Source organism: Bison bison, unplaced genomic scaffold (genome assembly GCF_000754665.1).
Source record: "Bison bison bison isolate TAMUID 2011002044 unplaced genomic scaffold, Bison_UMD1.0 scf7180017864491, whole genome shotgun sequence".
NCBI classification, from domain to species: Eukaryota; Metazoa; Chordata; class Mammalia; order Artiodactyla; family Bovidae; genus Bison; species Bison bison.
Genome location: NW_011495050.1, coordinates 22928601 through 22940921, shown reverse-complemented (window position 1 = coordinate 22940921; position 12321 = coordinate 22928601). Strand labels below are relative to the sequence as shown.

The window sequence follows — 12321 nt, the reverse complement described above, 5'->3', positions numbered from 1 at the left end:
GAAGAGTTGACTCATTGGAAAAGACTCTGATGCTGGGAGGGATTGGGGGCAGGAGGAGAAGGGGACGACAGAAGATGAGATGGCTGGATGGCATCACTGACTCGATGGACGTGAGTCTGAGTGAACTCCAGGAGTTGGTGATGGACAGGGAGGCCTGGCGTGCTGTGATTCATGGGGTCGCAAAGAGTCAGACACGACTGAGCGACTGATCTGATCTGACATTGAATCTGTATATTGTTTTGGGTGGTATTGTTTTCCTAACAGTATTAATAATATTAGGTCTTCCCATTTGTGAACACCTGCTTTTCCTTTTTTACAAGATGAAATTATTCTATCTTCTTAATCAGTTGACCCTTGTAGCAATATATACTGTCCATCTTTGTCTTTTATCACAATCTTTAACTTAAAGTCTGTCATGTCTGATGTTAGTATAGACATCTGAGATCTCTTTTAGTTACCATTTGCATTTAATATCTTTTTCTGCTTTTTCATTTTTAGTCTATTTGTGTCTGTGGATCTAAATTGAGTTTATTGTAGACAGCATATAGTTGGACCATGCTTTTCTTTTTAAAACTCATTCAGTCTATCTCTGTCTTTTAATTTGTGGATTTAATCTGTTTACATTTCCGGTAATAGTGATAAAGAATGGATTTATTTCTGTTGTTTTGCTGTTCATTTCCTTTATGTTTTATATATATTCTTTGTTCCTTAAAACACAAATACTGCCTTAATTTATGCTTAATTGATATTGAGTTTTTCTATTATATCTTTTAATTCCTTTTTTCCATATATTTCTTGGTTATTTTCATACTAGTTATGTTAGAGCTTCCAGATAACACCTAAATTTGTAACAATCTAGTTTCAATTTATACCAACTTAGGTTCAATAGGATAAAAAACTCTGCTACCATATAGCTTTGCCTCCCCATTTTATTTTGCTGTTGTCACAAATTGTATCATTATACTATTGCCTATTAACATATACTTAGAAATAGTATATAAACAAATGATTTTATGCATTTGTCTTTTAAATCATAAGAAACAAAAGAAGATTTACAAACCAAAAATATTATAATTCTGGCTTTTCCATTTACTTTTGTAGTTATCTCTGCTGGCATCTTTGCTTTGTTCATATGCCTTTCTATGTTATTGTCTAACGACATTTCATTTCTCTGACGTTAGACAATAACACAAAAAGCCATATGAATAAAGCATATGAATAAGCATGCTTTATTTATTAATAGCATATGAATAAATAAACACAATAACACAAGTAGCATTTCTTATAGTGCTCATTTATTGGCAGTGAATTCCCTCAGCTTTTATCTAGAATGTCTTAATTCTCCCTTATTTTTTGAAGAATAGATTTGCCAGATATAAAATTTTAAGAGTCACAGTTTTTTTTTCCTTTGAACACTTAAAATATGTTATCCCACTGCCTTCTGGCTACCATGGTTTCTGATGAGAATAGGTTGTTAATCTTTTTAAGGAGCCTTTGTACATGTCACTTTTGGTGCTTGCTGGGTCTCTCAGCAATTTTTTGACAGTTTTATTATAATATGTCCTGGTGTAAATCTCTTTGACTTTATCCTTTATCCTTTGTAGTTTGTTGAGCTTCCACAATGTATAGATTCATGTTTTTCATTAAATTTGGGCAGTCCTTGGCCATTATTTCTTCAAATACTCTCTGTCCCTTTCTTTCCTGGGACTCCCACATAATGAGATAGTTAATGATGTCTCACAAGTTCCTTTGGTTCTTTTAATTTTTTTTTTTTTCATTCTGCTCCACAGATGGGAAAATTTCAGTTGTCTTATCTTCAAGTTTGCTGATCTTTATTCTGCCTATTCAAGTCTGCTCTTAACCTTACCTCTAGTGAATTTCATGTTAGCTACTATACTTCTTAGCTCCAAAATTTCTATTTGGTTTCTTTTTATAATTTTCAACTCTCATTGATATTCTATATTCATATATTGTTCTCTTGCTTCTGTTTAGTTCTTTGCCCACGGTTCTTTTAACTTTTGAGTATATTTAAGATAGCTGACTTTAAGTCTCTGCCTGGTATGCCTAGGCTTCCTCAGTGAATGTTTCTGTTACTTTCTTTCCAATGAATGGGCCATACTTTACTGTTCTGTATACCTTGTGGGGTTTTTTTTTTTTTGTCAAAAACTGAACATTTTGATATTGTAACTCTGGAAAACAAATTTACCCTCCTCCCCAGAGTTCACTCTTGTGGCTTGTTGAGGGCTACAATCATCCACTAGTTTGGTGACTTTCCCATACTCTTTTTGGATAGATTGTATTTCTTATTTGTGTGTGGTTACTGAGTCTCTATTGCATTATCTTAGTGGTCAGTCGGTGACCTGAAAGAGATTTCCCTAAGTAGCTGGAGCCAAAAAGGGAAAAAAAACACACACGCTCTCTCCTTGTTTTTATAGACTAACTCTGAGCAGATTGACAGTAAGCAATCCTTCAACGCTTACACAGTTCACCTAATTCTGCCTTAGTTTTACTTTCTGCTTGTGTAGACCCAAAAGATCAGCCAGAGGTGCAAGCTTAGGGCTCACTCAGGTCTTTTCTGAGCAAGCATTGAGCTCTAGGCATGCATGGTGTTTATATTAGTACTTCTTTTATTATTAAGTAGTATAACTTTTACTGCTAGATAATACTCCGCTATATGGATATATCTTATTTATTTATCCATTGATTGATAGACATCTGGATTGTTTCTGCCATTCACATGTTATGAATAATGCTGCTATGACATGGACTTTTTCTAGGCTAGTTAGGTTTGTATAAATAAAACCTATTTATGTTTAAAAAACAGACTTGTTAGATATCATTGATGTACAATGCACTGCATATATTTAAAATTTATAATATGAATTCTAAAATATGTGTAAATCTAATAAATTCATCACCATAATTAAGAAAATAAACATTTTCATTTCAGAAGCCTCCACATGCTCTTCTGTTGTCCTGTGCAACTCCACAACCCTGTCTGACTGCACCCACTGATCTGATTTCTGTCACTAAGCATTAGTTTACATTTTCTAGAATTTTATATTAGTGGAATAATACAGTGTTGCACTTTTTGTCTGGGTTATTTCACTCAGCATAATTACTTTGATTTTTTTCCATGTTGTTGCATGTATTAATAGTTACTTAATTTAGTGTTGAATAGTATTCCATAGTATGTCTGTATCAAAATTTGCTTATCCATTACAGTTACACATAATCATACAAATGATCTGAGATATTTCAGATGATCCTGTTTAAGCACTTTTGTACAAATCTTTTTGTAGACTAATTCTGTTATTTCTCTTTGGTAACTACTTAGAAGTAGAATGGCTGGGTTGTATCATTATTGTTCAGTTGCTCAGTCATGTCTGACTCTTTGCAACCCATGGACTGTAGCATACCAGGCTTCCCTGTCCTTCATCATCACCCAGAGATTGCTGAAATTCATGTCCATCGAGTCGGTGATGCCATCCAACCATCTTGTCCTCTGTTGTCTGCTTCTCCTCCTGCCTTCAGTCTTTCCCAGCACCAGGGTCTTTTCCAATGAATCAGTTCTTTGCATCAGGTGGCCGAAGTATTGGACCTTCAGCATCAGTCTTTCCAATGAATATTCAGGGTTGGTTTCCTTTAGGAATGACTGGTTTGATCTCCTTGCTTTCCAAGGGACTCTCAAGAGTTTTCTCCAACACCACAGTTCAAAAGCATCAATTCTTTGGTGCTCAGCTTTCTTTATGGTTCAACTCTCACATCTGTACATGACTACTGGAAAAACCATAGCTTTGACTATTTGGACCTTTATCAGCAAAGTAATGTCTCTGCTTTTTAATACAGTCTAGATTTGTCATAGCTTTTCTTCCAAGGAGCAAGTGTCTTTTAATTTCATGGCTGCAGTCACCATCTGCAATGATTTTGGAGCCCAAGAAAATAAAGTCTGTCTCTGTTTCCATTGTTTCCCCATCTGTTTGCTATGAAGTGATGGGACTGGATGTCATGATCTTAGTCTTTTGGATGTTAAGTTTTAAGTCAGCTTTTTCACTCTCTTTCACCTTTATCAAGAGGCTCTTTAGTTCCTCTTCACTTTCTGCCGTAAGGGTGATGTCATCTGCATATCTGAGGTTATTGATATTTCTCCTGGAAGTCTTGATTCCAGCTTGTGCTTCATCTACCCTGGTATTTCGCATGATGTACTCTGCATGTAAGTTAAATAAACGTGACAATATACAGCCTTGACGTATTTTATTTGGAAGGTGTGTCAATGTTTTAGTTGCTTGTTGTTGTGTAAGAAATTGCCCCCAAATCTAGCAGATTAAAATAATAAACATTTATTATCTCACAGTTTCTGCTATGGTTTAGGAATTTAGGAGAGCCTAGCCTGGTCCTTCTTACTCAAGATCTCTCATGAAGTTGCAGTTAAGATGTCAGCACGGGCTGTGATCTTAAGGCTGACTGTTGACAGAAAACCCGTTTCATCCTTGCCTTTGGCAGAAGCCCTCAGTTTCTCACCACGTGAACGTCTCCCTAGTGAAGCCTGAGCATTCTTATGTCATGGTAGCTGGCTTCTCCCAGAGCAAATAATGCAAAGAACAAGGAAGAAGTCACAATGGCTTTTTTGTTCTAATTTCAGAAATCACATATTGTCCCTTCTGCCTCCTCAAATGACTTAAAAGTGAGTCACTAAATACAACCCATACTCGAAGGGGAATTAGACTCCACCTTTAGAAGGGGGTACTATTAAAGAATTTGTGGACGTTTTTAAAAACCAGTGCAACCAACAAGGAAGTTAGTGCATAAAAAGATTTTAAGGATCTTATATTTTGTTGATTTAGGAAAGGAAGTGTTAAGCCCATAATCAGGTTTCTGGATATAGCTTTCCTTTAAAATCACCACACCATATATATTTCCTCTCAAGTTTGCTTCCTAACATATTGGAAGGAATGTTTCAATTATTTAATTATCATAAAATCCTGACATCATGGAAAGACAACCAGTCTTTCTCTGTAAAAGAGTCCCCATTGCCTTTCTGTCTTAAGTCTTTTGGCCTTTCAAGATAAGACTTTTAACTTGTGTTCTGCTGGCTCAGGGTTAATCTTCCTATTATATGAAGACTGTCTCCCTTGTCATTCTGACCTAGGGTATTAGTTTCCGGTGGTTGCTGTAACAGATTACTGCAAACTGAGTGGTATAAAACAACACAGTTTATTCTCTTGTAGTTCCAGAGGCAGAAGTCAAATGTCAAGGTGCCAGCAGGGTTGCAGTCTCTCTGGAGGCTGTAGGGGAAGAATCTATTTCTACTTCTTTCATCTCTGGTGGTTCTTGGCATTCTTGACTCTGAGTTGCGTCACTCCAGACTCTGTAATCACATTGCTTTCTCCTTTTCTGTCTGTGTTATCTTCCTTTATCTCACTCTTATAAGGACAGTTGTCACTGGATTTCAAACCACTGTAAAATCTAGGAGAAAGCTTTTCTTCTCCAAATTCTTAATCACATATTTTGCTATATAAGGTAATATTCAATTTTTTAAGTACTGTACTATTAATATCAAGGTAATATTCACAGGTTCTGAGAATTAGGATGTGGTCATATCTTTTGTGGGGCCACCATGCAGCTCACTATCCCTATTATCACTATTAATTACCCTGGAAAAATAGGATATCCTTAAGATAGCCCCTAATTTATGACTAAAACTTTTATTTCTTTAAAATTTAAATGATTAAGATAATCAGTGTCTGAAGATATATAATTTCTTAGAAAAAGTAAGCTTTATGATTTTTGAAGATATGATACAAAGTTGAGAAATATTGGTCTAATTAATATTTTATTATAAAATATTTTGTGCAAATATAAAAATACAAGTGCTGTACTCAATAAGCAAGCAAATTTGGAAAACTCAGCAATGGCCACAGGGCTGGATAAGGTCAATATTCATTCCTGTCTCAAAGAAGGGCAATGCCAAAGAATGTACAAACTACCATACCATTGCATTCATTTCATATGCTAGCAAGGTAATGCTTGAAATCCTTCAAGCTAGTCTTCAACAGTATGTGAACCGAGAACTTCCAGATGTAAAAGCTGGGTTTAGAAAAGGCGGAAAGACCAGAGATCAAATTGCCAACATCCGCTGGATCATAGGAAAAGCAAGAGAATTCCAAAAAACATCTATTTCTGCTACACTGGCCTTTGACTATGTGGATCACAACGAACTGGAAAATTCTTAAAGAGATGGGAATACCAGACCACCTCACCTACCTCCTGAGAAACCTTTATGCAGGTCAAGAAGCAGCAGTTAAAACTGGACATGGAACGATGGACTGGTTCAAAATAGGGAAAGAAGTGTGTCAAGATTGTATATATTGTTGTCCTGCTTATTTAACTTATATGCAGAGTACACCATGTGAAATGCCATGTGAAATCAAGACTGCTGGGAGAAATAACAACCTCAGATATGCAGATGACACCACCCTAATGGGAGAAAGTGAAGAGAAACTAAAGAGCCTCTTGATGAAGGTGAAAGAGGAGATTGAAAAAGCTGGCTTAAAACTCAACATTTAAAAAACTAAGATCATGGCATTAATCTGGCCCCATCACTTCATGGCAGATAGATGCAGAAAAATGGAAACAGTGGCAGATTTTATTTTCTTGGGCTCCAAAATCACTGTGGATGGTGACCGCAGCCACGAAATCAAAAGGCGCTTGCTCCTTGGAAGAAAAGCTACGACACACCTAGACAACGTACTAAGAAGCAGAGACATCACTTTGCTGACAAAGGTCCATATTGTCAAAGCTATGGTTTTTTTCAGTAGTCATGTACAGATATAAGAGTTGGACTATAAAGAAGGCTGAGCATCAAAGAATTGGTGCTTTCGAACTGTGGTGTTGGAGAAGACTCTTGAGAGTCTTTTGGACTTCAAGGAGATCAAATCAGTCAATCCTAAAGGAAATCAACCCTGAATATTCATTGGAAGGACTGATGCTAAAACTGAAGCTCCAGTATTGTGGTCTCCTTATGTGACGAGCTGACTCATTGAAAAAGACACTGATGTTGATTGAAGGCAGGAGACGGGGGTGACAGAGGATGAGATGGTTGGATGGCATCACTGACTCAATGGACATGAGTTTAAGCAAACCCAGGGACATAGTGAAGGACAGGGAAGCCTGTCATGCTGCAGTCCACGGGGTTGCAAAGAGTTGGACACAACTTAGTGACTGAACAACAATAACAGAAAAATACAAAAATGCCTATGTACTTACATCCTAACTCTCAAATATTAAATTTTGCATTATTAAAAAAAATTACCGCTAGAGTTGAAATACTTTGTATTCCCTTCCTCTGCTTTATTCTTCCATCTCTTCTTCAGAGATAATTACCATCTTTAATTTGGTGTTTCTCTGTGTCATCAAAATATTTAATACAATTTATAAATATTGGGTTGGTGAAAAGATTCATTCACTTTTTCATAAGGTGGCTCTAGTAGTGCTTAATTGTCTTTAACTTCATTCAAAACAATTTCGTTAGATTGTATTGTAAACAGATATCAGCATGTGTTTAAAAAAAGTTATCAAAATTGGTGAATTTTTGTGTAGCCATTTTAATAATGATGATGGAGTAAAATAAACATTTTCGGGACTTTATGCTTTATTATTTCAAACAAATAATAAATGCAACAGAAGCATACTAAAAAAGATTTGTGCAGTGTATTGAGAAGGTGCTGTGACTGACTGAACATTTCAAAAGAGGTTTGTGGGCAGTGCAGTCAGTGGTCCCTCGGCTCTCTCTTGCTTCAACAGCGCTTGGATGGAACAGACTCAGGGACGCCCCTTGCTCCAGCCTCTGACCACCTTCCAACCTTTTCTCTGGTTGCAAGCTTTGGAATCAGCCACTAAGCTGTCTGCAAACATCAGGACCAGAAACACCATTTTTTGAGCTTAACTCCTTATGATCAACCATGAACTCCAAGATTCATCAGAATTATTTCACTGAGGTGGAGGCAGCCATCAACTGCCTGGTCAAAATGCATCTGTGGGCCTGCTATACATACTTGTCTCTGGGCTTGTATTTCAACCAGGACAATGTGGTTCTGGAGGGTGTAGGCCACTTTTTCCATAAATTAGCCAAGGAGATGCAGGAGGGTGCAGAGCGTCTCTTGAAAATGCAAAACCAGCACAGTGGCCAATGTGCAGAAGCATTTCAAGAAGAGTGGAGTAAAAGCCAGGACTCTACGGAAGCTGCCCTTTTCAAGGAGAAGAACCTTAACCAGGCCCTTTTGGAACTTCATGGCCAGGGTCTATCCAAGCAGACCCCCACATTTGTGAATTTTTGGAGAGCCACTTCCTAAATGAGGAGGTAAAATTCATCAAGAAGATGGGTGACCACCTGACCAACCTCTGCAGTCCGGCTGGTTCCCAGGTTGGATTGGACAATATCTCTTTGAAAGGCTCACCCTCAAGTATGATTCAGAACCTCTGGAGCCCAGTGACCTTTGAGGAGACCCCCTAATGTTAGGGCTTCTGCCTGAAGCCTCTCTTTGCTGACACTAAGCAGCTTTTTAACACTACGGAGCCCTCTTCCAAGCCTTGGACCAAATGGAAACAATAAAGCTTATAGCAGCAAAAAAAAAAGAAAAGAAAAAGGTTTGTGAAGTTTTGTGCTGGAGATATCTAGCTGGACAATGCTCCACGATCAGGTAGACCATGTAGAATGGTTGAAGTTGATAGTGATCGAGTCCAGACATTAATTGTGAACAACCAGTGTTACACCATGCAGAGACATACTCAAATATCCAGATTGAGTGCACCAGCTTGGTTATGTTCATCACTTTGATTTTTGGGTTCCACATAAGTTAAATGAAAAGAACCTTCTTGATTATATTTCTGCATGCAGTTCTGTACTTAAGTGTAACAAAAATGTTCCATTTTTAAAACAAATTGTGATGGGTGATGATAAGTGAATACTGTACAATCGTGTGGAATGGAAGAGATTGCGGGGCAAGCGAAATGAATGCTAATTCATTTGGTCACACCATTTGGTCACACCAAAACCTGACCTTCATTCAAAGAAAGTGATGTGTATATGGTGGGATTGCAAGGCTGTCCTCTATTAACAGTGTCTGGGAATCCAAATGATTAATTCCAACAAGTACTACTCACAATTAGACCAACTGAAGGCAATACTTGACAAAAAGCGTCTGGAATTATTCAGCAGAAAACACATAATCTTCCATCAGAATATCCCAACAATGCATGTTTCTTTGATGACCAGGCAAAAAGTTGCCTGGGAAGTTCTGATTCATCCACTGTATTCACTGGAAATTGCACCTTTGGGTTTCCATTTTTTTCAGTTTTTACAAAATTCCTTTAATGGATAAAATTTCATCTCCCTGGAAGACTGCCAAAGGCATTGCCAAAAGAAGAGTTTTTTTGTTCAAAATGATAGAAAGTTTTGGGAAGATGGAATTATGAAGCTGCCTGAAAAATGGCAGAAGATAGTGAAGCAAAACGGAGTACATTGTTCAATAAAGTTCATGGTGAAGATGAAAAATATATCTTTTTTTTTCTTCATTTTTTTATTGAAGGATAATTGTTTTCTTTCATTTCTACTTAAAAACCAAAGGAACTTTTTGGCTAACTATTTCTTGGAATGCCACATGTATGTATATGTATATATATTATATATGTGATATGCTATATTTGTTATTTTCTCTATGTTTTATTTTTCAGATATTGGTAAATATATAACTTTGTTCAGTTTTTTTTGGTAGACCAAGTTGCAAACCATTAGCAGGTCACATTAATTTGGTAGGTCATGAACTATTTTAGAAAAAAGAAACAGAATAACAAAGAAAATAGAATATACCACATGTACTCAATTTTTAAGTATGGGTTTGTGAAAGTGCTCTTTCTTTTTATATATAAGCTGAGTCATGGTGTAAACTATATTTCTAACTGAATAAAACATTTGAAAGTCATAGCTCTATTTTCATTAATAATATTTCATTATATGAATATACCACATTTTTCCTGTTGATACTTCAATTGTTTGCACTGTTTTACTACTACAAATGTTGCTGCAAAATACTGTTAAGCTTGTCTCCTTGTTCACATATGCAAGTCTTTCACTGTATTACTTACAAGTGGAAGTGCTAGAGTAAATGCGTTTTCAACTCTGGGATATTGCTAAACTCCTCTTTGCTAAGGAATTTTTACTGGTATACAACATCCATAGGAAGTACAAGAGTGAACCCTAATGTAAACTATAGATGTTGAGTTCTAATGGTATGTCAATGTAGATTCATCAATGTCACTCTGGTGGGGGATGTCAATAATGGAGAAGGTTTTACGTGTGTGGGGGCAGAGATTATATGGGAACTCTGTACTTTCAGCTCAATTTTTTCATGAACCTGTAACTGCTCTAAAAAATAAAGTAAATTAAAAAAAGCAAAAAATTTCACCTCACTCTGGAGAACTACTGCCTATATAGCCATCCTGCCTCAAAGGCTTATTAAGACTTAAAAACATTTTTTTAGGGAGGGAATATCTCTCAATAAAAAAACATAACAGTAGGAGATCTGGGAAGGGCTGTTTATTTGACAAAAAAACAGCAATTAGGAATGAAATGTATCTCGACTGCTTATAAAATAGGGCACAGCAGAACAGGTAGAAAACCACTATTTTTTGATTCTTAAAACGAAAGGAAAAAAATCAGTGCCTAAATAATTTTTCCAAGGCAGGAATTTGGCAATTTTCTTTTGTTGGCTCCAAGAGAAAAAAATGGCATAATAAAACAAAAAATGTTTAATATTCCATGATCAGATATTATTTTGTTTATACAGCACAGTAAAAATCTATTAAAAATATCTGGCTAATTTATTTTAATACATTGGTCTGATTTGTTAAATTGCCACACAAATAAGATTAGGCCCTTTTTCTTTGCTTAGAAAAATAAGGAGGCTTGGAGCTCCTGCTCTAGACTTCCTAGGGGTTTCATACAATTAGTTGAACCATTTATATTAAAACTTCTGAGTCATGGCTTCAACCCCTTCACTTTTCAAGTGAAGCAGATAACTAAGATATTACTTGGATAATTTACTTGACTGATTTAGTAGGCTTTAGTAAGATCCGAGTTACTTGGGTTTTTCGTGAAGGCTTTTTGTGAGAGGACAATTGCTCTGAATTAGCATTAGCTGCTTCCTTTTTCCCCTTTTTCAACTCCTTCCCCCCCACCCCCCGCCCGTTGTTTCTTTTTGAAACTTAGTTCCTTATTTGCATTAACAAAACAGATCTAAACACCTTGGCACCCTCACTTGTGCCTCTTTCCTACTGCAGTTTCTGAAACTTTCAAGAAATCTTGACTTTCAGTAAAGAGTTTTTTTAGGAACGTATTTACAAAGTCTTTTCAATGCAACGAGAACACGGATGGATATTTTAATTACTTTATAAGGTTTAAGTCTGTTTTCAATACGCAGTGGTAGGTGTCTTCAGAAATTACTAAAAATAGTAAACATTGGTCAAAAATTAGGCAGCATGTCCTATGCTATCCCTTTAAGCCCAGTATTTGGGTGTTTACCAGGTGTTACGTGTTTGAGTTTGTTGCCTGTGTCAGCTTTCAAGGCACTAGAAGGAAAGGTAGTATTTTATACATTCATTTCAGCTTAATATAACCAGCACCGACTCTTTGAATTCATTCTCTCTCAGCTATTGCTTTTCGCTTTCTCTAAGTCTCATTTTCTTCCGTAGTCTCATTTCTGCCTTCTGCTATTCATACCCCTTTCTGCAGTTGCATGTATCAACTGCAGTCCAATAGACCGCCACGATTTTCTCTTTATTTTTCCCTCGCACAAATGTAAGCATAACCACTTCTTCGCTAAAGTATTAAAAAGTACGCCAAAGCTGGTTTACACCTTTGGTCAAAACGCTGTCCCCTACACCACACCCTAATTCCTTCTATTTCTCCTTTCCTCCGGCAAAAGCTTTCGATCTAAATTCACCCTTCCCCACCAGCAGTCTTATTGCTATTGCTCTGCCCACCGAACCCAAGTTCTTGCCAGCCCTTCCGTTTCTAGACAGAAACGAAAACCACTTGGTTTTGAGGGCTTTCAAGACCACGACCCGCTTTCTTCCTCCTCATCGGACCTCTGGCTCTCTGCACTTCCTCATTCGGAATCCATCTCCACCTAAGCGGCTGTCTTCTCGCAGCGCCACTTCCGGATCTCCGGTGTCTCCACTTTACGGGTCCGCCCACCTCCCCCGCGCACTTCCTAGAGCTTGGTCCGACCACCAGTGGGGTCGGAGCGGAGGCGCGGGCTGGCC

General features: G+C 37.2%; 1 protein-coding gene and 1 pseudogene across 1 annotated transcript in view; both read left to right on the top strand.

The window, feature by feature from the left end:
* Nucleotides 1-7961: 7961 nt before the first annotated feature.
* LOC105005537 lies at nt 7962-8499 on the top strand (annotated as a pseudogene).
* A 2975-nt stretch (nt 8500-11474) lies between these two features.
* VPS13B (vacuolar protein sorting 13 homolog B (yeast)) overlaps nt 11475-12321 on the top strand; it is an 805833-nt gene continuing 804986 nt past the window's right edge. The window contains exon 1 of the mRNA XM_010863525.1: nt 11475-11637. The gene's annotated coding sequence lies outside the window, so the exon portion shown is untranslated. The remainder of the gene's footprint in view (nt 11638-12321) is intronic.